Below are 27,555 nucleotides of genomic sequence, written 5' to 3' on the forward strand. Positions count from 1 at the left end.
TTTAAAGAAAGCAAGTAAATAATAAGAGTCTGCTCAAGGTGTTGAAAGAGATCCTTCTGTGGAGCAGGAAATTGGGAGTTTTAGAGGAAGAATAGGGGCTTTCATAACAAACCATGTAAAACTTCTTGATTAAACTATACACTGGTATAAACAATATTCCTTTTATTTGGCAAGGGGAGAAACTAGAGGCAAGAAACCATTTTTTTAAAAAGCTCAGACAAGATTATAAAGGTTACTTACTATGGGAATAGAAAGGAGAGAGTAGTCCTAAAAAATGTGGTAAGAGCAACCCAATTTTGCTCTTAGGAGAAGCAAAGAAGAAGAAGAAAGCAAATGTTTCTGGAGTTTCTGGCTTGGATGAGGGTAGGTGAAGGTGCTTTTTACTGAGATGTAGAAAGACAAAAAGATTTTTTTTTTTAATATGTTAGATTCTCTTACTTGTGTGATGAATCTGTATGACCATGTCTAGTAGGGGGCGATACATTTGAATTAAAAAGTCAGGAGAGAGATCTAGGTTAGAAATAAAGATTGGAAAAGTTATCCTTTCTAGGCGGTAGATGAGATACAAAGAAAAAGGAGATAGTTCAGTGAGATGGTAAAGTGAAAGAAAAAAGAGTAGACACAAACATAGGACTCCTTGCATTTAAGGACCAGAATAGGGAGGAGGAATTCACTGGGAAAGAGCAGTCAAAGAGAGAAGGAAAACATACCGTGAAAAAGCTCAGGGAGAAAAGAGTTTCTAAAATTGGGAGTTTGGTTCAGGGTAGGAAATGGCGAATTTGCATAAGCTACACACTTCATTTCCAGAACTCAACTTCGTTTCCAGAACTCAACTCTACAGCTGCCATAGAAATGAGAAGGAAGCTCATAGATTTCAGAAACTTACATAGCGACTACGAAAACTCCTTGGCCAATAGAGCAGATATTGCTGGTATCTGCTGTCACATTCCCTTTGCCTATTTCTGATTGTGTTTGCAGCTGTGGTGGACAGTTCTGTGCAAGCTCAGATTCACCTCACGGTGACAGCATCTCATCTCAGTCTCATGCTACTCTCGTTAGAATTTCTGCCACTGGAAATTCTGTATGGGGAGCCTGCTCTTTCCGAAAGCATGGTGAAGTTAGAACCCGCGAGGACAAGTCTTAGCCAAGAAGGTTTGGAATCTAGTGAGTAAATATTCCAGTGTCCTATCTCTGTGGTGGGAAGCAATTCTAGGAAGTGTTCTGAGCACTTCTCAGAAGATCCCAGTAGGATCAAGGACCCACTGACCACAGTAGTGACCGCAGTAGCCCTATTACACCTTCCTTCCTTTGTTCGTATTCTCCCTCGACCCTCACTTCCCAGGACCTGAAGTAAACTACTTACAGTCAAGTCTTCATCCCAGGCTCTACTTTCGGGGAAATCCACAGTGTGTGGGAATTAGAGTGGAAGAAGTCCAGATGGAAAGGCCAAGTGCTACAGACTGTCTGTAGACCAAGGGAGATAGACCTTCATCCCATAGGCTAAGAGATTAATTACAATTAAAGAAACAATTCCTGGAATTGAACCATGCCGTATTAGGTCCAGCAGCTGCACGTGACAAAAAAAAAAAAAAAAAAAAATCTCAAATAACAGTAACTTAAAGAAGTTTCTTTGCCTTTAGCCTGGTCGGTAGCCAGGACTATATCAGGACATTATCATGGAGACACACTCTTAACTTTCTGTGTACCGTCTAGCACAGCCACACTCAAAATCACTTCATGGGCCCATATAGGTACTGAAGCTCCAGTTTCCAATTTTGGAAAAAGTAGCAGGAGGAAGCAAGGAGGAAAGGGTCTACCTCTTCCCTTTTTACAAACGCCTTCTGAAAGTTCCACACTTCTGCTTGCATTTCATCAGCCAGAACTTATATAACCACACCTGGTGGTTGGGAAATGTAGTATTGAATTCTGAGTAACCACTAGAAAAATAAAAATACAAAGTATAACTTTCAAATTCAGTACAAAAATTTTTGCCCAGTCCAATGAAATATGGGAAAAAATACATCAAAGCTTGAAAAATAGAAAACAAAATAAGTTTTTGTATTAATTATAATATACAGAAATGGACCAAACTCACCAATTAAAAGCCAGAGATACATAGATTGGTTTTTTAAAAATACCTAGTACCATATTTTCTAGAAGAGTCATATTTAAAAGGGTAAAGAGAAGCTCTAATAAAGGAATAGAAAAAGATATAACTTAGAAATATGAATCAAGGGTGCCTGGGTGGCTCAGTGGGTTAAAGCCTCTGCCTTCGGCTCAGGTCATGATCTCAGGGTCCTGGGATCGAGCCCCGCATCGGGCTCTTTGCTCAGCAGGGAGCCTGCTTCCTCCTCTCTCTGCCTGCCTCTCTGCCTACTTGTGATCTCTCTTTGTCAAATAAATAAATAAAAATCTTAAAAAAAAAAAAGAAATATGAATCAATCAGGGTAACAAGTATAGACAAAACATAGTTGAAGATGGGGACACTTCGGCTCAGCAGGGAGCCTGCTTCCTCCTTTCTCTTTGCCTGCCTCTCTGCCTACTTGTGATCTCTGTCAAATGAATAAATAAAATCTTTAAAAAAAAAAAAGGATTGAAGATGAAAAACATCACAAGAGCTAAAAACAGATATAACATATTGGTAAAATAACAGTGGATTAAGATGATGTAATTTTTATGTTCCTGTACATAATATGTGGTAGAGACAAGATATAGAAAGCAAGCGTTGACAAAACTACAGAAAGAATCTATTGTACTTAGACTTTTTTTTTTTTAGAGATTTTATTTATTAGAGAAAGAACACTAGTGGGAGAGCAGCAAGCGAAGGGAGATGGAGAAACAGACTCCCCGCTGAGCAGGTCACCCAATGCGGGGCTCAATCCAGGTCCCTGGGATCATGACCTCAGCCGAAGGTACACACTCAGCTGACTGAGCCACGCAGGCACCCCTAAAGTCTTGTTTTTTGTTTTGGGGTTTTCTTCCCTTTTTGTCTGAAAACATCCTTATTTCACCTTCATTTTGAAAGATACCATTACTTTATGTATTATTTTATCTGTGTCTGCTTATTCACTTATTTGACTTTCAATGTTGAAAAATATTTCACTGGAATTTTTGGTTGGTGCGTATTTTTCTCTTCATATCCTAAAGATGTCATTCCATTTTGCGGGCTTCCATTTTTTTGAGAAGTCAGCTGTCAGTTTTGGTATTGCTTTCTTAAAGGTAATGTGTCCGCCAGCACGCTTTTGACCACTTATAAGAAAACTTAGAGAATGTGTTTGGGAATAGACCTTAAGGATGCAAGATCCGGATGGAAGGAATATAAAGTTAGATCGGGCCAAATGTTGGCTCACAGATAATCAGAGACTCCAGGTTCAGTGTGTTGAATGAGCATGGAATAGATCTAATTGTTTGTTTGATTGGTTGACCCAAAATCTGGACCCAAAAGCACCTCCCATTACATGAAGTGGAAATGCCACACTTCTTTTGTATATTATAGAGGAAGCTCTTCAGGAAATTGTAATGTTTAAGGAAACTGGAGTGTTAGTGGATTAATCATGTAAGACCTGCTCACCCAGCCTCTGACTATATTCAAGAGGACTCACGGGATACAGTCTTTTCCACAGCAGTGAGAAAGAGTCATGAGGGGAACCCCAGATTCTTGAAGAGTTCTGGGGTGGCTCTTCTCTAGGCGAGTGATTACAGTTGGGAACTGCTACCATTGAATTGGGATCCTTAAATTAAATGGGGATGATGGGATCCTAGGATGGCAGGGGCCAAGTGGCAGCATTTAATTACCAAAGTCAAGGTAAATTTAGTTAACATAATGGGCAACAGAGGCAAAGCAGTAATTAAAGTAGCCTAAACTACAGAGATCTTTGGCATTAGCTAGTTAATCATGGTGTCCCTACAGTTAAAGCAGGTGGCGTCACCACTAAGGTCTCACTTGATCTAATGAACAGAAGTCCAACTTGAATCACCAAAGTAGACAGCCTCAGTTACTCAGTCATTTCCCAGACCTGAGTCATTTCACAGATCTGGAGTCACGTGAATAAAGGGAAAGCCAGGTACTCTTGAGAATGGACCATGCCGTACTTCCAAACATTTATTCTATTGGTCTTTCTAGCCTCAGACTTTTTAAGGGTCTTTCTAGACTCAGACTTTTTAAGGGATTACTATATACTAGCTCTGAACTGAACTAATTCTTAGAGACTCCTGAAACCCAACAGTCAGAGTAGAGCCTTAAAAAAATCACTGTTAGATGATCCGTGGAGTTTTGGCTCAGGTTCTTTTCATAGTGGTCCCGGTGGGTACCTGAATCTAGCCTGTGGGTATTTGCGCAGATTTATAAGGCATAACTGAAGTAGACACACTCGGCAACTGGCAGAATCCACATTGATTCCCTGGCTCATAGAGTGAATGCTAGTATGGCAGAAAAGACCAAGTGGAAGCTACTAGAACTGCCTCTGTTTATGAAAATAGTGAGGCACTGTTATGTTAATGGAAGGATTCCAGAGATTAGTGCCGCTCTTAAGGATGGAAAGGATGCAGTGATGGTGATCTCTCTCACCTCTCCATGCAACTTGCCTGTTTACCCTACAGAAAACAGAAGAAACTCGTATAACCACAGTGGATTTTTGTAAACCTAATTAGGCGGTAACTCGGATTGCAGCTGTTGTTCCAGATGTGCTTTCATAGCTGAAGCAAATCAACATATCCTTTTGCATCTGGCTAATAGCTATAAATAAGGCAAATGTATTTTCCTTATTATCAGAGATCAGCAATTTTTCTATAAATGGCCAGATGGTAAATATTTTAGGATTCGTGGGCCATAGATCTCTGTCACAACTACTCAGATCTGCACTGTAGTGCAAAAGCATCTATAAACAATATGTAAATGAATGGAGATTGTTGCATTCCAATAAAATTTTATTTATAAAAACAGGTGATGGGCCAGACTTTTTTCTTTGTGCAATAGTTTGCTGACCTTTTGTCAAGATCATCAAGTGCAGTCTGTTTTCAGCAGGCAGGCCCAACAATACGCCTTCACTGTTTTAGCTGGAAGATCTCTCTCTACCTCTCTGTCATAATCTGGTTGCAGAAACCTTGATTACCCTTCCATTCCATTGAACATCATGCTGCTCTTATACCTTGATGACATTCTGCTGATTGCTGAGGATGAAGTATTAATATCTTTATGCGTGTTGTTAAGAGACATATGGACCAGGAGGTAGGAAAGAAAGCCCACAAAACCATAGAGGCTTGCCACCTTGGGGACACTTCTAGGGATTCAGAGGTCTGGGGCACATCAAATATCTTTTCCATGTGATGGACAAGTTCACATCTGGCCCCACGCTACCACTAATAAAAAGCAGAAGACCTAGTAGACCTCTTTGGAATTTGGAAGCAAAAATTTGCCCACTACTCTGACCCATTACTAAATGACCCCAAAAGCTGCCAGTTTTGAGTGGGTCTTCAAACAATAGAAGGTTCTGTAGCAGGTTTAGGCAGTGGTATACACGGGTCTGGTGCTTGGGTCCTGTGACCCAGCAGACCCAACGGTATGTGAAGCATCGGTGGAGGACAGCGTTCCTGCCTGGAGCACTGGGCAGTCTCGTACACAAGAGCTGCAGTACAGACTCTGGATTTTGGAGTCAAGCCATATAAAATTATCCGTATAACACTATGCTTTTATATAAGGCTCTGAGTCCTTAGTAGACACTGAATGCTTGGCAGGGGACCACCACAGTCCCATGAGACCTAAGCTGTGCTTAATGACCTGGTATTGTGTGACCTGTAATGACCTTGTGTGCGACCCATTAAGTCATCCAGTAAGTCGGGCACGTGCAGCAGCACTTCATAGATACGAGACTGAGCTCGAGAAGATTCTGAAGATACAAGTAAGTTGCATGAGGAAGTGGCCCAGAGGACCAGGGCCCTACTTCTACAACAGTTTCTCCCTCAGTTATCACTTGTGGCCTCATGAGGAATTCTCTGACCAGTTTGCTAGGGGAAAAAAAAATAATAATAATTCTGGTTTGGTTTCCAGATGGTTTTGCATTACCTACTGATACTGCCTGGAAGTGGGCAGCTCTGGCACCACGGCCCCACTCCAAGACGACCCTGCAACACAGGGAAGCTTCCAGAGAGCAGAACGTGCAAACAGTACACCAGGTTATTTGCTTTTCCTGAAAGTGGAGGTAGCTGGAGATAGGGGTGTGCCCACTGATTCCTGAGATATGGTTGATGGTTTGGCTGTGTGGTCAGGAATTTGGAAAGAGCATGGTTGGAAGATTGGTGACAAGGAGGTCTGAGGACGAAGTATGTAGCTAGAGCTCTCTGAGTGGGAACAGAGAATAAATATTATTTTCATCCTGTGTAAACACGCTCCAGAGGCAGCCTCTGTACAGAATTTTAATCCGCTGGATAAGATGACGTATTTTGCGGGGGTCCATCAGCCTCTGTCCCCAACCACTCCTATCATTGCCCAGTGGGCTCACAAGGTGACCACTCCAGCAAGGATGGGAGGTTAAGCATGGGACAAGAAACATGGAGTCCCCTCACCGAGACCAATGTAACAAAGCCACTGTTGAGTGTCCAAACTACCAATTGCAGAGACCAGCACTGAGCACCCAATGTGGAACCATCCCAAGGAGCATAAGTCAGCTTCCTGTGGCAGCTCAATTCTACCGCCCTGTTTTCATCATGGCGGGGGTGGGGGACAGCATTCTGTTCTCATCAGGATAGACGCTTGCTCTGGACATGGACTTTTTTCATCCCTCGGTGCTTTTTTGTTTTTCATCCCTCAGGAACGATAACTTACAGACTTAAAAATCTATCTACTGTCATTGTGTTCCATACAGCATTGCTTCTGATCAAATAACTGATTTTAGAGCAAATCAAATATGGTGATTGGTCCATGCTGCTCATGTAATTCCTGGGGCATCCCCTATTTCTTATAAACCAGAAGCAGCTGGCTTGCTAGAACAATGGTTACAGGGTGGCCGGGTGGCTCAGTCGGTTGAGCATCTGCCCTTGGCTCAGGTCATGATCTCAGGGTCCTGGGACTGGGTCGTGCATCGGGCTCCTTGCTCCGTGGGGAGTGTGTTTCTCCTTCTCCCTCTGCCTGCCGCTTCCCCTGCGTGTGCAGACTCTCTCTGTCAAGTAAATAAATAAAATCTGAAGCATAAATAAATAGAACTCAGTTACAGTGGTGGTGAAGTGGCAGCACCATGTGTCACGGTGTCCCGGGGTGTAATACATACTATCCAGCAGCAATGTGTGTTGCTGTTTCTCTGGAGCCATGATTCATGAGTCTGGAAATTAAGGGTGGAAATGGGTGTGCAATACTGGCTCTTGATCAGGATAACATTAGATTCTGCTGGCTGAAAGGCCTTAGTTGGAACGAGAGGAATGTTTCCAAAAGGGGGCATGACAGTGATTCCATTGACCTGGGAGTTGAAATTGTGATATGCCCACTTGGGGCTTTTTGCCAGTGAATCAACAAGCAAACAAGAAGGGTTGTGCCCTGGCTGGGGTCGTTTATCCCAACTCAAGAATGAGAGTTGGGTTGCTACTGCTCAGTGGGAGCGAGGAGGAGTATGTCTAGAATGCAGCTGTCTTCTAGGCTGCTTTTAGTCTTGCTTCCAGGTCCTATGATTACAGTCAATGGAAAACTACAACAGCCCAATTTAGGCTGCATTGCTAATGTCCCAGACTCCCCTGGAACAGACATTTGAGTCACCAAAGAAACCACAGCCAGTTGAGGCGCTTGCTAAGGGTAAGGGGAATATGAAATTAGTAGTAGAAGGTGGTATATACAAGTTAGGACCATGTGACCAGTTGCAGAAATAAGGGCAAAAGCCATTATGGGTAATTTTTCTATTGTATATGAATATGTTTCTATTTATGTATATGTATGTATGTATGTGTGTGTGTGTATATATATATATATTTATCCACTTTCATCCCCTTCTTATTCCCCTGTCATCTCAGTAGTTAAATTATAGGGTACAAAAGGGAGAGTATAAATTAACTCAAAAAGGAATGAACATCACCCGAAGACGACGGAGAGATTTCATAGCCTCTTTTGGGAATACGGTTAATGTGGTTTAGGTTATATATGGGATAATTGTACGTGTTAGGTGACAATTTGACTTTTTATTGCTTTCATTTGGAAATTGTGTAATTTCAAGAGATGTATGTGTGCCAAGTTGACAGGGAATCCATGGACTGCAGAACCTTTGTAGTGTGTCCAGCAGGTTGGGCTGAACTACAACTCCCATGATTCCCTCCCCTAGATATGTCCAGCTAGGGTGTGCCGCAAGAGACATTTTTGTGTGAGATGTGAGGTGCAAATATGTGGTGGCAAATATGTAATCTTTTTAGGCTCAGAAGTTTGGGGAAGGGTCTCCGGGTGCTTCCGCAGCTCATGCACATTGTTGTTTGTCTGCTGACTCACCTCCTCAGTGTGGGCGGGCAGCCAGCCTGCTGCTGCTTCACCTTCCCCTGGATCTTCCCTGGGCTCTCTGACTTCCTCCTCCAGATCTGCACTTATCTGTGGGACACAGGGCGCCAGCTTCTCGGGCATGATACCCACATCATTAAAGCTGGAGACAGTGAGGCTGACACGGATTCCAGTCACCACTTGACATCTCTCTTCTCAACTGCCCGCCTGCAGATTTCAAGGGCTAGCATCAGATATGAAGACAGCCTTACAGGAACTGCTTTTATCAGCTCCCACCACAGCATAAAGTTTAATCCTTGTAATAAATCTGTGTCTCTCTGTGTGTGTGTGTGTGTGTGTGTGTGAGAGAGAGAGAGAGAGAGAGAGAGATTCTAATGGTTCTGGATCTCTGACTGAATCCTGACTGATATAGACCTATATAAAATGGTGTTTAAAGGAATGTTATTTTTTCTTCCCTTATCATCCTATTTCCCACCACTCATGCACTATAAAACCAATTTCATAGGTTTCTGTAATTTCATTAAAGTTTCTAAGATGAAGCTTGAGAAGATCTATAATTACTTAATTTCATTACCCAGAAATGCATCAAGGCTAGATTCTATTTTTTTTACATGGTATTACAGTGGTCATCATCTTGTTTTCTCTTCAAATGAGTCTGGCTCCTTCCTTGCATTCTGTCATGAAACCATGTTGGGGGTGATGAGAATGTTTTAGGTCCCCATACATTGTGGATTAATCCATTTGTGGATTCATCAGACTGCAGTTGTAGGAACTGACTTGAGAAGTGTGAACTGAGAAGGTAGGATCCACACTATGAACCTTTGGCTCGGCATTGACACTGTGGAAGGAGCCGTGGTAGGGATGATAGAGCAGTACGTCTGCTACTAACAACCCTCACCTTTAACTGTGAAATGAGTCTTCCCAAGAAAAGTCCCTCTTAAAGTAAGGACCTCAGCCTGAAGTTTGGAGGTATTAAACAGTATCTGTCAGGTAATAGTCTTAGTCCTGCATTGGGCTTAAATAATAATAAAGGGCTGTGAATTTTCCGCCTTATAATCATCGGGCAGTCAAGCAGTTCCAGCCGTGTGGTGGGAAGCTGACAGCTCTGCTAGTTTATACGTTACCACCGGGATCTCTTGCAAGGGCATTTATATTTGTACATTTTCCCGGATCCTGTTTTGTATGCTTTCCTCCTTGGAGTAATACTTCTCAAATCCATTTCCAACAGTTTAGTCTTTATATATATTTGTTTTTACCTTTCTGTATATTGGAAAAATCTGGAAATTCTTAGAGAGTATAAGCTATGTCATCCTAGGCCAAACTTTGTATTCATCTCCTTGGAGTATGCCAAGTGGACTCTACTTTTGAGTCTAGAGGATTCGGGGCTGGTCAGGGTGCATCTTGAGAATGATTGGCATGTCTTTGCAAGGCCGATTCCCCAGAGTGAGGTTACAGGAGATCTTTAAGTGAATCTATTCTCCCCAGACACAGGAAAGCAGGCTTGACATCAGGGGCTTAGAGAGATCTGGGAGTTCAAATTCTCATATTTGTTAAATTCCATCAGAAGTCGCCCTTTCGAGCCTCACATCTATTCCTTCTTAATGCCAGAAGTTTAACATAAGATACTTGGATAGTCTGTATATTCAACTTAAGTTATTGTTTTGCAACCCAGACAACTAATTTTGGATGTGATTTTCAGTAAGTTTGACGCTGTCACTCTGGGAATGAGTAGATTATCTTAGAGCTGCCATGGATACTCTCTAGTCCCCTGGCTGTGACCTGAGATGAAAGTTTAAAACCCTGATCTTGTTATTTCCTTTCCATAAGCTCTCCAGCATGTTCGGAAGCAGCCACTGACCTCACAGTTCTTGTAGTCATCAGTTTTACCATAGCTCATTACCAAGTGCAACCACCACTTGGTCCTCCAGACCATTTGTTTCAGTAGGCACAGTCAACTACAGGTGACACATCAGGTAATCATGATGCATTATATGACCACAGATAACCAGATAACAATTTTCTGTAGGCAAAGAGCTCAGGTGATTGCAGAGTTAGGGATAGAACCAACCAATCCCAAATCCCATCTTGGAGGGTCTATTTCCTGGAACCACTCTGGCCGCAAGTACCCATTAGAATGAAGTCAGGAAAACAGAAACCACACCCATCATTTCAGCAGAGAGAAATTTTTTAAAGATTTATTTATTCTGGAGAGAGAGAGAGAGAGAAAGAATGTGTGCAAGAGGGGTGGGGGCGTGGAAGAAGAGGGAGAATCTCAAGCAGACTCCTCGCTGAGTGTGGAGCCTGACACAGAGCTCGATCTCACTACTCCGAGATCATGACCCGAGATGAAATCAAGGGGGGGGGGGGGGCTTGGGAAGTGCCTGGGTGGCTCAGTCACTTAAGTGGCTGTCGTCTGCTCTGGTCATTGTCTTGTGGTCCTGAGATCCGGCTGGCATCAGGCTCTGCACTCAGCAGGGAGTCTGCTCCTCCCTTTCCTTTTAGCGCTCTCTCCCACTTGTGCTCGCTCGCTCTTTCTCTCACTTTCTCTCGCACACTCTCAAATACATAAATAACATCTTAATAAAAAAAAAATCAGATGCTTAACCAACAGAGCCATCCTCAGTTCTCCCCCAGGAGAGAATTTAATATAAAAAATGTGTTGCGATGGAGCTTGAAGGACTAAAAAAGCAAAAGTTGAGACCCATGTATTAACCTGCTAGAGGAACAAAGAGAAGAGGTTGGTGTTTTCAGAAATTAGAGGCTTGGAAGAGGGGCCACGTAGACCTAAGGCTTAGACTCCTGAGAAAGAAGTGCTGTCTTGCTCATACCAGTACTTCAGGGGATTACCTGGAAGCTCATTTTGGAAGTACCAAAGAAGCTGAAGACTGGAGCCAGCTGCCATTAGCAGAGGAAAGGAGTGTCGGAGTGTCGTTGAAGTCACAAAGGCAGGAATCACAAAGGACTGGAGAGGGGCTTTTCTTCTCCTGCCTAATACCTTCCCTCTAGCACCCTCTGCTGGCAGAAGTGGGCACAGCGGTACCTGGTAAAGGGAAATACAGTTGCCCTTTTCTAGACCTACACCAGAAAGTGGAGTTGAGGAGGATGGATTTGGACCAAAATTATAGAATTATGTGTGTCTTAACATATAAATGCAGAGACTCAATTACAATACAGGAGGGTAAAAGATGTTTATATCTACACGTGGAATCAGCATAAAGATGATAACTATAAATGTGTTCAGGTGTGTTATACGAGTGATGCAAATAGCCAATGGTATTGCCAAGAACAATGTGATTCTCCAAAGTGGTGAGCAGTTGTTGGTAATGTTCCAAGAAAAATAATGTGCCACTTCCACTTGATTTACAGAGTAGTGCTTTCCTGGACATTGGGTTACATATTAAATTCTCAACTAATAGTAAATAGGCTTTTCACCTGCATATCCAGCCAGAAATTCAAGAATCCTATAGAATAAGAAACAAGTCTTCCTTTTATGGGAACACCCCATATATTGCAGGATGTCTAGTACTGTTCCCTGCCACAGTCCTCCATAAAAATTCCAGGTTACGGTTGTCTCAGTTAGACCAAGATCTTACCACAGGGCAAAGGCATAGGGATTTGGGATTTTATTTTGAGTGAAACTGGAAACTATTTGACGGTTTTGAACAGAAATGTTCCATTTACATTTTTAGATATCACTCTGACTGCAGCTATGTGGAAAATCAACTATGGAGGAAGCAAGAATAGAAGCAGGGAGTCCAGGTGCGAGGCTCCTGTTTTTCCAGTTGGAGGCAATGGTGACTTGGTGGAAGAAGTGTGGAGAATAGTTGGACTCTGGATACATTTCACAGGTAAAGTGGACAAGATTTGCTGAAAAATTGGATATGAATGAGGGAAGAGCGAGATCAAGGAAGACACCAGGCTTTTGGCCCGAATGACTGCAATGATGGTGTCATTTTTAAATTCAGAAAATACTCAGGGAGAAGTGAACTTTTGGGGGGAGGGGAATCAAGCGTTCTGCTTTCAGTCTATAAGATGTCGAGGAGACACCCAAGTGGAGATGCTGAACAGGCAATTAGATATACCAACGTCGATTTGCGGTGGGGAGGTCAAGGCTTACAGGAGGATTTCAGTGCATGAAGCTGGGTGCAACCACCCAGGGGATGGATGTAGATAAGGTAGGGAAGAGGGTGAAGAAATAAGCCCGGAGCTCATCAAGATACAGAGCCCGGGACGAGGCAGAGGTGCCGGCAAAGGGTAGTGACATCAATCATCCTGGCCTGTGTCTCATAACAGAGAGCAAACTGATACTGATGATTACCAGAGGAGAGGTATGTGTTGGGGGTAGGAGAAATAGTGATGGGGATTAAAGAGTGGATGTATCATGATGAAAAAATAAATAAAAGCAGCTTTTGGAGGTCAAAGTGATTCTCATGCTAGCCTTGAAGAATCAAATAGCCATTTGCGAGACGGTCATATGGAAAAAATCTTTGGGGGCCTCTAGGAGCTAAGAGCAGCCCCTGACTGATAACCAGCAAGAAAGCAACACTAGGCCCATGCCTGGACTGCAGTCCGTAAAACCCTGAGCAGAGGACCCATCTAAACTATCCCGACTCCTGGCCCCATTACACAGAACCTGTGTAATGATAAAATCATTTTGTTTAAAAAAAAAGGAGACTTTAGGGTCTGAAATTAGTGTACAAGCTTCTCATTCCTGCTTTAAGAATTTACTACAAATTTTGTAGCTTAAAACAATAAAAAGTATTATCTTACTCTTCTGAAGTCAGAGGTCTGGAATAGGTTCCACTGGGCTAAAATTTTAAAAAAAACAAACAACCCTATATTCAAGTATTAATAGCCTCTGTAGCATTATTCATCTCACATATAAATACCATGTGTGGTATAGTGTATGAGACTCTACACTTTACATAGTGTAGTATATCATAGTATATTATTATGTAAAGGAGCTAAAGAAGAAAATAGTCACATTTCACTTTCCCAGAAAAAGTCATTACATAGTTCTCTACTTTATGAACACAGTTAATATTAAAGTAAAAGATAACTCATTTCTTTTACTTTGTGAATAAAGATAGCATTTTTTTATATTGGGCGCAACTATGTAAGGAATTTACTCTTGATTATATATACAGAGGAAAATGTGTTATGTCATTCAGATAAAGGGGACCAGATAACTTCATAATACAGGTCACAGAATAGAGTATTTAGGAATTAGAGGTCAATCTAGCTATCCTGTTCTGCCCCCCAGAAATCTATACATGCAATATGCAATTAATATGGAAAGTGATTAAAGAGATAATATACATTATTTTCTTTAAATACTAAGTTTCTGAAGGCTGGTGAGGATTTATCATTTGGGACTAGCTATATTTCAAGTCATGTGGCTAGTGGTACCATAGTGGACAGTAGTTTTAGATAAAAGAAGGCAACAGAGTAAGACAAGGGACTACTTCAGGGAAGAAGAGAAAGTGGCTGTGAGACTGCACTGGGTTAAAAGAAATGTCAGGATTTCTGAGGAGGTGAGAAGGAATGGAATTTTAGTCAGAGACAGACTTCAAGTCAGAGGTGAAGCTCTTCTTTCATTAAAAGAGGAAAAGAGGAAAGAATGAGTCTAGACATAGAGAGTCCAGATAATGGATTTTATTTTCCTTGGAGAGTGAGAGAGCAAATGAAGGGGATGGGAGAGGTGGCAGGGGCAGATACGGAAAGTGGGGAGTATTTGAAATAGTCTCCGTGCAACTGGAGGAGAGCGCTGGCAAGGATGCTGGTGGACAGCCGTGGAAGCCTGTGTGAACGTGAGGACCATCTGCGTAGCCCGCAGTCATGTGATTTTCTCCAGCAGCCTTCAGTGGCCTGGTGGCAGGTGACAGAGAAGGTGTAAGATAGTCCATCGAAAGCAATCGGGACTAAGGCACATGTAAAAGAAAGACCATGAGACAAAGGAGGTGAGGAGTCTTTCCAGAGAGTGGTTCTTCAAGTGATGGCCTCTAAGATCCAATATGAAGTGAAGACAAGAGAGATCGGATGCAGAGAAAGTAGATTTGACCATTTCCTGGAAGTTCCATTCAGATCTGGGGGACCCATCTTGGGACGGTTGATGAGAGGATCAGATAAATGGGAAGTTATAGCAAGAGAGTAAAGTGATTACATTTATGGTTTACAGAGTTGAAGTTTTGGTGATGACAAATTCAGGGTGATCGTAGGGAATGGGCTCTGAAGTGAGGTGGCTGAGAAGGGCATTGGAGATGGGGAGTTTAAGGAACTTGAAGGCCATGATAACGGATGAGTCACCCATGAGGACATGGAAGTCTTAGAATAATGACAGGACTTGGAGTGAAAAGGACAACTGTAGGTCAGGTGCTAAGTTACAGAGATGAAGGACGGTGACCAGGAAGTCTAGAAATGACAGCGACATGGATGGGTGGAGAAAGGTTTAACTGTATGGCTTACAGCTAAGAGGAATAGGATTTTCTTCTTATTTTATTTTATTTTATTATTAGTTTCAGGGATAGAATTTAGTGAATGTAGCGACTCATCAGTTGCATGGAATACCAAGTGTTCATTACATCAAGTGCCGTCCGTAATGCCATCACCCAATTACCCCATCCCCCACCTACCTCCCCTCCAGCAACCCTCAGTTTGTTTCCTGTAGTTGAGTCTCTTATGATTTGCCTCCCTCTTTGACTTATCCCATTTTATTTTTCCTCCTCTTCCCCTATGTTCATCTGTTTTGTTTCTTAAATTCCACAGATGAGTGACATCATATAGTATTTGTTTTTCTCTGACTGACTTAGCTTAGCATAATACCCTCTAGTTCCATTCATGTCATTGCAAATGGCAAGATTTCGTTCTTTCTGATGGCCGAGTAATAGGAATAGGATTTTCTATGTGAGAGTGAAAACCAAGGTCTGGAAGCAGCACCTGGGAGAGAGGAGGTCACTAACCTCCAAGGTCATGTAGTATAAAAAAGCTCACTATAGATCAGGAAAAGGAGGTCAGAGAATGTGATAGGCAGCCTTCAAGATGTTCCCCAGTCATTCCCATCTTCTGCTGTTCATAGCCTTGTGTCACCCCTCTCCCACGGTGCATCAAGGTCAGCTTACGTGAGTGGTAGGATACAGCAGAATTGATGTCATTGTTTCTGAAGAAGTGATCATGGATATCATAGCACCTGCCTCATTACTTTCTCACTCTTGGATCACTCCCTTTGGAGGAAGTCAGCTGCCACCTCGTGAGCAAGCCTGTGGAGGAGCCCACCTAGCGAGGACCTGGAGCCTTGTGCCATTGGACGTGCAAGTAAACCTAGAAGCAGAGCCTCAAGCCCCAGGTGAGTCCGATGACTGCAGCTCTAGCTGTCCCAAGCTCATGTGAATCCCTGAGCCAGAAGCAGTTAAGCCAGCCCTGAACCCACTCCCAGAACCTGGAAGAGAATACATGTTCATTGGGATTTGTTAACAACAGGTCAATAATTCTGAGACTTTTTGTAACTTACTCATAGTCAGATAGCTCGTGTCCAGCTTAAAATGAGAACAGAGGGCTGTAGACTCTCAACTCAATATTCTGTTAAATCATGCTATATTCTGATATATCTTGGATTCTTTTGTTCTGAACACACATGCACTACCTAAAATAGTTCAATGGATCACAGTTTTGCTTTTTCACCAGCAAAAGAAGGAAAGAAAGAAAGAAAGAAAAGGGAAGAGAAGAAAAGAGAAAAGAAAAGAAAACTGGACCACGCTTCCTCACGGGATGCAGAATAAAATTTAATAAGGTAAATATTTTCTTTGCCCCATAATAATACATAAGCATTTCTAAAACATGCTTACATATTTTTGCCATAATTTCCGGAAGTATCAAGAGGACTAATTCAAGTGCATACAATAGCTGAATGGTAAACCAGAAATGTAATTTCTGCTTGGCTTCTTTTAGTCACTTGACAAAGATCACATAGACTCCCGGTAGTAGTTGTGTCATTTAAACACTTCAGTAATTCTGATTTCCTGGACAGTGAATCAATGACAGGATGTAGTATCTGCATTTTCTTCTGTTGTCTCTAAGTGTAATATTCAGAAAGGGCAGGTGGCCAGAAAGGCACTTTGTGGCTTCTATTTCCATGCCAGAGAGTCTGCCATTTGGATGCACATAACTACCATGTCAGAGAAATTTTGTGGGACCCACTGACTTACCATTTGGGACTCAGATTTTCTAAGTGAGATTAAATAATGTTTTGATTTTATTTTTCCTTCTTTAAGAATATAGCTAGAAGAGAAGAGGAAAAGGGAAAAAGTAGAAAAGTAGGTTTGAGTGTCATGACAACATAGATTTTTTGGAAAAATTAATCTCAAGTGTGTTCAAGACTCCGGTTTCATTAAATCTCACAGAAATTCAGATATATTTCCAATTACTTCCCATTACAGTCAGTAAGTTAATTTGCTGTCATATATTCCCAGCATTAGGGAGATTCTTGAGTGTTTTCCTATATATTTTTCTCTCTATGCTTGAAAAAAATAGATTTCTGACTATTCCCTGGTATCACTTACTCTCTCAAAGTCATAGAAAGACAGCTTTTACTCCCTTGATATTTTAGCACTTTCCTGGTTATAATTCAGCTAATCAAGTGTGACTTGAGCTTGCTTGCAATAAAATACTACTTCATATTTTATATTAAATAGATTACTGATAAATGTGAATTTTGTTTTTTAAAAAAATAGCATTTTTTATAATCAGCAAAAAAAAAGAAAACAAAAATGTGTGTCCTTAATTTCTTATGGTACTAATTTTTCTACTTGTGTCCTCATTCTTCATAAAACTCTGATGTTACTGATCAAACCTATGCTTTGTAAATTCCTTTGATTTTTATGACCCTATATGTGATTTTTAGTAAGAATTTATTATTCAAGAGTGCCTGGATGGCTGAGTCAATTAAGCCTCTGACTCTTGATTTCTGCTCAGGTCATGATCTTAGGGTTGTGATCAAGCCACATGTCAGGCTCCACACTGGGTGTGGAGTGTGTTTAAGATTCTCTCCCTCTCCCTCTGCCCCTGCCTGCCTCTATATATATATATATATATATATATATATATATATAGGCTTTTATTTGTGTTGGGGATATGGGAGTGAACACAGAGCCTCTGTTTTCATGGCGCTCGTGTTGTAGTGGGGAGAGGAAGTTGATAAGCAAATAACCAGAGTAGATGTATAATATGCCAAATGATGATTAATGCTATGAAGAAAAAATAAACCAGGATAAGAGGATAGAGAGTGACAGACCCGAACAAGGAAAAGGATAAAAATATGTACATGTCTGGGGCACAAGCATTCCACAGAGAAAGACGAGTGCACAGGAAAGCAAACCGTACCTAAAGGTCTAAGAATAGCCAGGAGATTCGCGTGGCCGAAGCAGAGTCAGCAGAAAGGAGATGAGATCTATGGGTAGAGCAAGGACCAGATCTTGTAGAGCCCAGAGCCAGAGGTGAAGAGGTTGGTCTTCACCTGATCCCTTCTGGCTGCTGCGTAAATGGACTGTAGGAGTGTAATTGTGGAAGCAGGAAGGCCGATGAACAAACCGTGTTAGTCTGAGTCCTCTGAGAAGCTATGTTGGCACAAGATGTGTGAGGGAATCATTAAAAGGAACAGCTGGGAGGACCCATGGAAAGGGCCAGAAGCGATGTTAAGAGCCTTCAGATTGCAGTGTAGGTCTTACCCAGGTAAGGGCCGGAACAGGGGCAGGAAGGTCTGATGGGGCGTTCTGAAACTACACTGTCATTCTATGAAAGTGTGGTAAGGCCAACAGAGAGTCCTTGAGCCAAAGTCATCCACCAGCAAAACACTTGTCTCCCAGGAATGGACCCGGTCCAGTATACCCTACCAGCCAGAAGCTGGAAGCTCTCTGTGGGACGTATGGCCTCCATGTGAACTCATGATGGATGGGCCCACCAGTCAATTATCCTTCCACACTGGGAACTCTGGCCATCACCGAGACTTTGCCATAATCCAGGTAAGAGAGATAATGGTGGTTTGGGTTAGGAAAGTCGGTGAATTTTGCTTTCTATTCATCTGGACGTATTTTGAAGGTTAAGTTGACCTCATTTGCCAATAGATTTGGTACGGGGTGTGAGGGAGGGAGAAGTGACACAGATGGCTCCAAAGTTTTTGTTCTAACTGAAGAATGGGGTCTCCATTTACTGAATGAGACTGAGAGTCTTGAAGGAAGGGCATCAGCAGTTCATTTTGGTCAGGCTTAGCTTGAAATGTTGATTAGACCCTAAATGAAGAGGTTGAGAAGGTAGCTGAATACATGAATCTAGAGTTCAAAGTAGTGTCCCAACCTGGAGATACAAATTTAAAAATCATCAACATATGGAAGCACTTAAGGTCATGGGACTGGATTAGTTTTGCCTACGGAGGGTGTATAGATGGAGAGAAGAGGTTCAAGTCCCGACAGGGAAAAGGGGAAAATCCCATACAAGGACTGAAAGACTGGCCAGGTAGAGACATAAGGAGACCCACAGAGAAGTTGTGTCCTGGAGGCAGAGTGAAAAACCTTTCTGGAAGGTTACGTTTTCAGTGTTCTAAATCTTTAATCTTGATACCTCCTAACTGAAAGTTCTACGAAGTATTGACATCTTGCTAAGTGGACCTACTAAATAATGAAGAAAAAATGAAGCTTATAAAGAATATTGACTTTGTGACCAATTCAAGACCTGTTACTACTATCCATTGTGTGTCGGCTCTTAACCTCTGTTTGCTCGATTCCTCATTTCTGCAAGGGGGCGTATAAAGTTGGTAACACTTATCATGATAAGTGTTCAATAAGTATTACATACTATTACATAATAAATATTGCAATTAAAGATCAATTTTACTATCTTTAACGTTTTCTGATGGTAGCAGCTAAGATGTAAGGGTTTAATGTAGAACCTTGCAGATTTCTCTGACTGGGATACTGATCTATTTGTTTATTCCTTATATTTTTCTTTATATATTTCTTTTCTATGTTTTAAAATAAACATTGTTTTAAAAATTTGCCCTAACCCTTTTGTTTAAAGTTTTTTTTTTAAAACCAGACATTTCTTTAAGTAAAACATAGCTAGCTATAGAGATAACATCGAAATAAAGAGAAATAATTTCATAGAACAGTGGTTCTTAAGTCTTTTTGGGTTATTGATCCCTTTGAGAATTGGATGAACGCTCTCGCCTAAAAAATGCACATGTAAACACACACACACATGCATACACACATACACAAGCACACACACAATTTTGATTATAATTAGGGGGAGTTTGTGGATCCCGAAAACCAACCAATAAATCCACCAGGCAGCCGTGAAAATAAGCCTTGAATTGATTGCAAAGTGTACATTCTTCCTTTTTAAAAGATTTTATTTTTTTAAGTAGTTTCTATACCCAGCAAGGGGCTCGAACTCATGACCTTGAGATCAAAAGCCGCACACTTCATGGCCTGAACCAGCCAGGTGCACCTGCAAAGTCCACATTCTTATCAGCTTAATTTTCTTCTTGATTGTCTCATAGGTCCATTTAAGAAGATCTTTGAAACATCATGAATCTTAAATTATTCATATCCTTCTAGTTTAAGCAAAAAGAATTTCCTTTAGAGAAATTTCAATTCTAAATATGTTCAGTTGAGGGCGAAAATGTATACAGAGCAGGTGACCGCAGCACTCAGAGCCCTGCTCTTACAAGGGTCCCTTGCCTGGGGTTAATATGATGCTATTACCATATTGAAATTCTTCGCAATTTTTGAACAAGAGGCTCCACACTTTTATGTCACCCAGGACCCTGCAAGTTGCATAGCCAGATACACACAAACATACAATTTAAGTTCAACAGGACTTTTGTTTCATTAGCATTTAAATAAGAACACAAAAATTCTCAGGAGATAAAACATTTTCCAGTGTGCCTTTCCAAGGTAATGTTTTTATGTAAGTTACGTGTTCTCATTGGTTTTTGTCTTGAAGTAATGTATTATTTAATTATAATTTGCTGTGATAATTTGACATTCACTTAGTAAGTCCTGAGGCAAGGTGTGATTACATAATAAAATTATCATAAGCAATATTAAAAGACAGCAAACCAGGGAACTGTATATTCTAGGCCAAGCAAAGTACCTAAACAAAGGAAAGATTTTAATGTTGACGGGAAGCTGGTACTAAAGAGAGAGGAACCGGATGGTAGTAGAGACGTGAAGGTTCTTACGCACTGTGTTAAGATGCTTCTACCTTCCCCTGAGGCCAGTGAAAGGTTTTACTCAGCAGAGTGTGGTCAACATTATTATCTTTATTTTTAAAGGTTGCCAGATTTAGCAAATAAAACTGTATATGCCCAGTTAAATTTGAATTTCAGGTAAACAATGAAAAAATGTTCAGTATCGATATGTCACAGGGAATATTTGGGACATACTTATACCACAAAAGTATTGATAATTAACTGAAAGCAACCTTAAGTGAGAGTTCTGGATTTATCTGGCGGCCCTATCATTTTTCTTAATCCTGTGCTTGAGACCAGGTAGGTGGTGTTTTAACGCCGCTCTGCTTTCCTTGTGCCCTGTAGGTGGCAGTCTGATCAAATAATTTCACGGGAGCCACTTGGCGAATCCCAGTGTAATGCTGTATTATCTACCCATCTACAAATAAGGCTATTTTTTTAAGTTTAAAAAAGGACTATTTTTCATATAAAGTAAGTTTTCATCAAAGAAAGATAAATTTTGAAGGTGCTCAAAACTAAATATAAGTCCGTCCTCAACTTTCCCAAAACTCACCATCAAACGGATTTAAACGCCCATGTGGTTCAATCCTAATGGGCTACAGTGACTTTTATACTTCTAATGATATTTCGAGAATTTGGAAGATTTTCATGGTACTGTAAATAGTATCTTTTCCCCTTATATTTTCTAACCCACTACTTCTGGTGTTTAAGATAGCTATTGATTTCTGCATGTTTATTTTTGTGTGAAACCATACTCTATAGTTCAAGTAGTATTACTATAAATATTCTTGTAAGTAATATACTTTTCTCTCTTTTTTAGAAAATAGCAATCAATTTCTTTTTCCTACTTGAAAAAAATGAAATGTAATTCTATTAAATGTAGCACTAAAGAGAAAGAGAAATGATTACATGCATGCTCTTAAAAAACTATTCTAGGGGGTACCTGAGTGGCTCAGTTGGTTGTGTCCAACTCTAGGTTTAGGCTCAGGTCATATCTCAGGGAGGTGGGATGGAGCCCCACTTCTGGCTCTGGACATGTGGAGTCTGCTGATGTTTCTCTCTCCTTCTGTTCCCCCTCCCCCCCTGTGCTCATGTGCATTCTCTCTCTCGCTCCCAAATAAATAAATCTTTAAAAAAAACTATTTCTATTAGTTTGAAATTTTATATTCACTCAAAATTATTGTAGTTTAGAATTATAATCTAAAAATACAACATAATCTTATAGTTTGTATTTGTCCATGAATGGTATGGTATACAATTATAAAATGGCACCACAATGGTCCTGTTGCATCTACATCCATGCCCCAACCCCTACCTGTCCTAAGAATGCTCACTCTGATCACAGAGATCTGTCTTCTTGCAAAGCCAAAGGAAAAAGCATCTTTATGAAATCCACATTCCCAAGTAACTTATACCATTACTACATACTGTATTCTAGAGAAAAATAATTATAATTTATTTTGGATTCCAATGCAAGAGTGTTCCATTTTTTTCGCCGGAAAGCTACATCACTTTCTTGTTCCTACCATTATCCGTTATCTTTTGAGCTGTGTCAGCAGGCTTAGCACTACACAAAACATGGGACACGGACCCTTCCCATATCTATTGTTGTGAAACCATTTCAGAATTAGAATCTATAAAATCAGGAGTTTTGAAGGTCGCACCTTTTGATATTTTAGTTCACAGACATTTCAATATGTGTTGATTTATAAGCTATGAAATGGAATTAAAGTGTAAATATTTATCAGAGAAGTAAGCTTTGCACTAGGTGGCACTGTTCGGTCATGGGTTATTTACACTGAATTTGACTAGCCAATGGTTTCCATATACTTTGCTGTATCTCAGTAGTTACTCCGCAAATATAAAATTCATTATAGTTTTGTAAGTATTTTTATGATTGTGAGAGTAATTTATTCTGTTAATGAAAAGATTGGAAAAATACTGGAAAGTATTTTAAAAATCATCTATAATCCCATATTTAGAGAGTTTACACAATTTTTTTTGCTCTAAAGTCCAGGTAGCTCTAAATAAGGCATAAGCTTTGGAGACAAACAAAGCCAGGTTAAAATCCCATCTCTTCCATTTACACGTACTTGATGCATTTTCAGGACAAAAATCTTAATCTCATTGAGTTTAACTTTTTTTTTAACTTGACTCCTCTTCTTCCTTTAGCTGCCATTCATTTCTTTTTTTCTGTTTTTTTTTTTTTTTAAGATTTTATTTATTTATTTGACAGAGAGAGAGATCACAAGCAGGCAGAGGGAGAGGGGGAAGCAGGCTCCCTGCTGAGCAGAGAGCCCGATGCAGGGCTTGATCCCAGAACCCTCAGATCATGACCTGAGCCGAAGGCAGAGGCTTAACCCTCTGAGCCACCCAGGTGCCCCTGTCATTTGTTTCTTTACCAAAATCATGCACTGTCTTTATTTCTTACCTTCATTGCACTCCTCTACCCACTTCAAACTCACTTCTGCCCTAGTGTCTGAAAACAACCCTTATTAAGGTCACTAATGACCTTCCTTTTGTGAAATTCAGTGCACATTTTCCGGTGTTCATCTTGTGCTCCCTCTCAGCAGCAGTGTTGTCCTGGAGTCCAAGAGTAATGGTGCCTGACAGCTAATTATGCGTGGCTTTTTGCAACATCCAAGTTCTGTGAAGACATGTTGGTACCTTGAAATTCACCATGATGAGGCCGTTTACAGAAATCAGCAAATGCCGCAGATGAGAGCCATTCCCCGCCATAGCCATTTGTTAAACATTTACCCTCACACTGCCTGCAAATATATGTGACAATGTTTCCCTTCACAGAATTCTCTTTTCTCTTGTTTACTCAATGCCACTATTCCTCATTTTCCTCCCATCTCAGTTTTTCTATCTTCTCCTTTGCCGGCTTTTCCTCTATCCCATGTTAGCTTTCCTCGGGAGTCAGTCCTGGACCCTCTCTTCTCCCTTTCATACCCTACCTTCAAAAAATAATGTCACCAATTTCCATGTATTTAAATACTACCATTATGCTGATCGATTTCAGATTTGTGTCTACAACCCAGACCTCCAGTCAAAGGTTCGAAACCAAACATCAAGCCATCTATTTAAACTTGTCTGCAATGTCTCACCGACATCTCAAACTCATGGCCAAAGTGAAGTTCCAGACTGAATTCCACAAATCTTTCCCTTGCTTCTTTTCTCCATCCCAACAGCCTCCATTTCAGTAAAAGGAGCCGCGATCTTCTTGAGGACTCAGACATTATCCACGGTACTTCCCCATCCATCCTCCTGTCGTATCCAGCAGCAAATCCTGTCAATTCTGCTTGTAAAATATCTTTTGGCTCATGTTTTTATCCCTCACTTCTATTGCCATCACTTCTGGGGCTGCTATCATCTCTCAGCTCAAAACCTGTAATGGCCTCCTACTGATCTCTGAACTTCAGTTCTCCACCCCTCCCCCAGGTCCATGTCCAGATAGCAGCAGCAAGTCATGAACCGTAACCGTTGCCCTGCTTAAAATCTTTTTTTTTTTTAATAAATATATAATGTGTTATTAGCCCCGGGGTACAGGTCTGTGAAACGCCAGGTTTACACACGTCACAGCACTCACCATAGTACATGCCCTCCCCAATGTCCATAACCTCCCCCCGACCCCCCTCCCCCTGGTCACCTTCAGTTTGTTTTGTGACACTAAGAGTCTCTGATGGTTTGTCTCCCACCCGATCCCATCTTGTTTCATTTATTCTTTTCCTACCCCCCAAACTCCCCACACTGCATCTCCACTTCCTCATATCAGGGAGATCATATGATAGTTGTCTTTCTCTGACTTATTTCACTACCCTACTTAACATCTTTAAGTGGTCTTTCATTACATTTAGTTTAAAAATCAAATTTCAGGTTTTTGTAACTGGTCCCTGCTTACCTGTCCATCTTGAAGTGTGATCATTCAAGTTCACTCTGGTCTGCTCAAGCTGACAGTGGTTGGTGTCCTAGTCCTTGAACTGGTCAATCCCCCCTCCCTCCCCCGCCACCCCCCCCAATACAGAACTTTTGTATATGCACCCTTGTCTAAAATAATCTTTTCCTTGCTCTCTCTGTGATTAACTTCTACTGTTCCTTTAATGCTAAATCAATTTAAACCTACCTACTGATTGTTCTGATCTTTATCTCAGCCCCCTATTTATATCTTGGTTGAATGAATGAAGGAATCAACTTATATAAACAAGGATTTACCTTATAGAAATAAATAGTGAAAGGAGTGTTAAAAAGTTCTTAGCGTAGGCCCTCATGCACAGTGGAGTTTAAATAAGTGGCAACTTTCTTGAAGGGAGGGAGACAACTATTTTAAAATTTCATTTCATTTTTAACATTCCAGAGTGCAGAGTAAAGATCCATGTCTGACCTGAAGGTGGCAGTGTGGAGACTCAAGAAACTCTCGCTTGCTCCTTTCACAGTCCGGTACCCTAACTTAAGCAGAGCATCCCTGGTATTTATGCCCTGAATTACTCACAGGTACTTACGAGACAGAGAGCTAGGATTGCTGAGAGGAATTGAAATATTTATGGCAACCCAAGCAGTGCAAGAGGGAAATGGCACCAATGAAAGTATTAAGCCATAAATACCTTTTGTTTTTCCTTGATCAAACACATATGGAAAGAGCATATTTGGATTTTGGCAATGTGATAAGTTAGACTGTGATAATAATATGCTCTAGTTTTATGATTACAAATTTAGTCAGTTAACTTGCTATCAGAGAGTGCTGCAACTTTAATCATGTATTAAAAGTACAGCTTGTTTATCCTTACAGTGTAAGGATAGAACTGCATTGATTTATTTTTTTTTTAAGTGCCTCAGAGAGTATTATCAACTTATTCTGCTAGGAGTAAATTCAAGTAAGATAAAATTTAAAATAACATTATAAATAATGTTTAAAATAACATTGTAAATAACATGTGAAATAATACAGTACTTGCAACCAATTTTAAAGCCATTTAAAAAAAGAAATACATTTCAATACTTGTTGGTTTTGTCTCATGAGAAGTGATTTTGATGCCACTAACAATCACGAGTCACTACCTCTGTGACTTTTCTGGAGTTGTGAGGGGTATATGTGCAGGGGAACCTTCAGGCAACTGTATACTGCTTTTAGCTAAATCCTCGGTCCTCATAGTCTCTGGTGTGTTGCTCTCATCATCCTTAGGGGACTAGAGCAGAATTTTCCAGAACTGTTCACTCCATTCTCTCTTAACCCTGAACTGTCTGCTGTCCAATGTGGCCTTTCAAGGGTAAAGGGACGTGCCCTTGGGTTGGTTTTACCATACAGGTCAGAAAATATAGAAAAAAGAAACTCAAGAGGAGAAAGAAAGCTTTGACCCACTTTTTTTTTCCCCCACAGAAAATTCACTTCCTTCTGGCCTGCCTCTTCCTTTTTCAGGAAACCCATTGTGTGTTCTCAAGGAATCTGTTTGTACAACAACCTACATCAAAACCCTTTCTTCCTGAAGATGAAGTGGTTAAGAGGGAAGGCTTGGGCTTTCCTTCATGTGTCAGAGAGTGACGGTGTTTATATACAGAATTGATTTCTTGGAAACACAGCAGCCTCAAGCCCTTTTATCTGTGAATGACAAAGTAAAATTTATAGTCTCACTGGAAGGCCTCTGTCTGTTGCCATTTAAAAAAAAATGTTGACACAATCTTCCTCCCCAGCAATTTTATTTCTTAGTGTTTTTTTCTAGACATATTTGCAAACAATTGTAAAGAGACACATTCTAGGATATTCAGTTGCAACATTATATGTAACGAGTGGTATCAGAAACAAAGGAAAATGGTTAACTAAACTATAATACTATGGAATGTATCCATACTATGCATCATTTCATAAAAATGAAATAGATCTACAAGTACTGATATGGAAACCTGCAGCAATCTATAGGAAGCTATTTCCCTGTGTTTATGTACATGTATACATAATGTATATCTGTATGTAAGCAAAGAGAAATGGGTCTAGAAGGATACCCACCAAACAAACAGCAGTGAGTACCTCTGCAGAAGAAATCTGGATTTGGGTGGAAGTTAGATTAAAGTGGACTTTTTGTTTTGTTTTTTTAATTCTTCACAATATGAAAGTACTAATGTACTGTTTAGATAATGAACATTTAAGAGAAAGAGACAAGAGAGAAAGGAAGGGGGCGCCTGGGTGGCTCAGTGGATTAAGCCGCTGCCTTCGGCTCAGGTCATGATCTCAGAGTCCTGGGATCGAGCCCCGCATCGGGCTCTCTGCTCAGCAGGGAGCCTGCTTCCCCCTCTGTCTCTGCCTGCCTCTCTGCCTACTTGTGATCTCTCTCTGTCAAATAAAATAAATAAAATCTTTAAAAAAAAAAAAAAAAAAAAAAAAAAAGAGAGAAAGGAAGGCAAGAAAATTAATTTAATTTTATGGCCCCTGGAACCAGAGAGCCTATGTTTAGGTTGTAGCCTGCTACTTATTTAACCTCTCTGTGCTTCAGATTTTTTTCTCTGTAAAATGGGCCTAAAAAGAGTGCCTACTCAGAAAGTGATTGTAGAGATGAAATAAGATGATGTGTGTAAAATGCTTACCACCTAGTATGAGTTATGTAAGTGCTAGCTAGGATTATTGATTATATAAAGAATAAATCATTAGTTATCCCACTTTAGTCAGAGGGAAATTATTTCTTTCCTCATATTTTGGCACCGATGAGACTTCAGGAAATGTACCTTTAAAAAAATCAATGTCAAACAGCCTTGGAGATGAGGCTTTTAATGGCTTTGCTGTTATTTAGTCGTCTGGATCAAAATGCATTATGACACTCTGGAAGAGAGTACCGTTCAATCAACATTAACGCCAACCCAT

General features: G+C 40.7%; 2 long non-coding RNA genes across 3 annotated transcripts in view; one reads left to right on the forward strand and one right to left on the reverse strand.

The window, feature by feature from the left end:
* LOC131830660 (uncharacterized) overlaps positions 1-26,361 on the forward strand; it is a 33,491-nt gene extending 7,130 nt beyond the window's left edge. The window contains exons 3-6 of one of the 2 annotated variants that reach the window (XR_009353260.1): positions 15,693-15,806; positions 16,145-16,250; positions 18,322-18,477; positions 26,083-26,361. This is a non-coding gene — a long non-coding RNA (uncharacterized LOC131830660). The remainder of the gene's footprint in view (positions 1-15,692; positions 15,807-16,144; positions 16,251-18,321; positions 18,478-26,082) is intronic. The other variant, XR_009353261.1, reaches the window with a different exon arrangement.
* On the reverse strand, positions 8,459-11,395 carry LOC131830661 (uncharacterized). Its single transcript, XR_009353262.1, has 2 exons — positions 11,312-11,395; positions 8,459-8,671 (listed from the first exon to the last, which is right to left on the reverse strand). It is a non-coding gene; the product is annotated as an uncharacterized LOC131830661 (long non-coding RNA).
* Positions 26,362-27,555: the final 1,194 nt, after the last annotated feature.

Source organism: Mustela lutreola, chromosome 4 (genome assembly GCF_030435805.1).
Source record: "Mustela lutreola isolate mMusLut2 chromosome 4, mMusLut2.pri, whole genome shotgun sequence".
NCBI classification, from domain to species: domain Eukaryota; kingdom Metazoa; phylum Chordata; class Mammalia; order Carnivora; family Mustelidae; genus Mustela; species Mustela lutreola.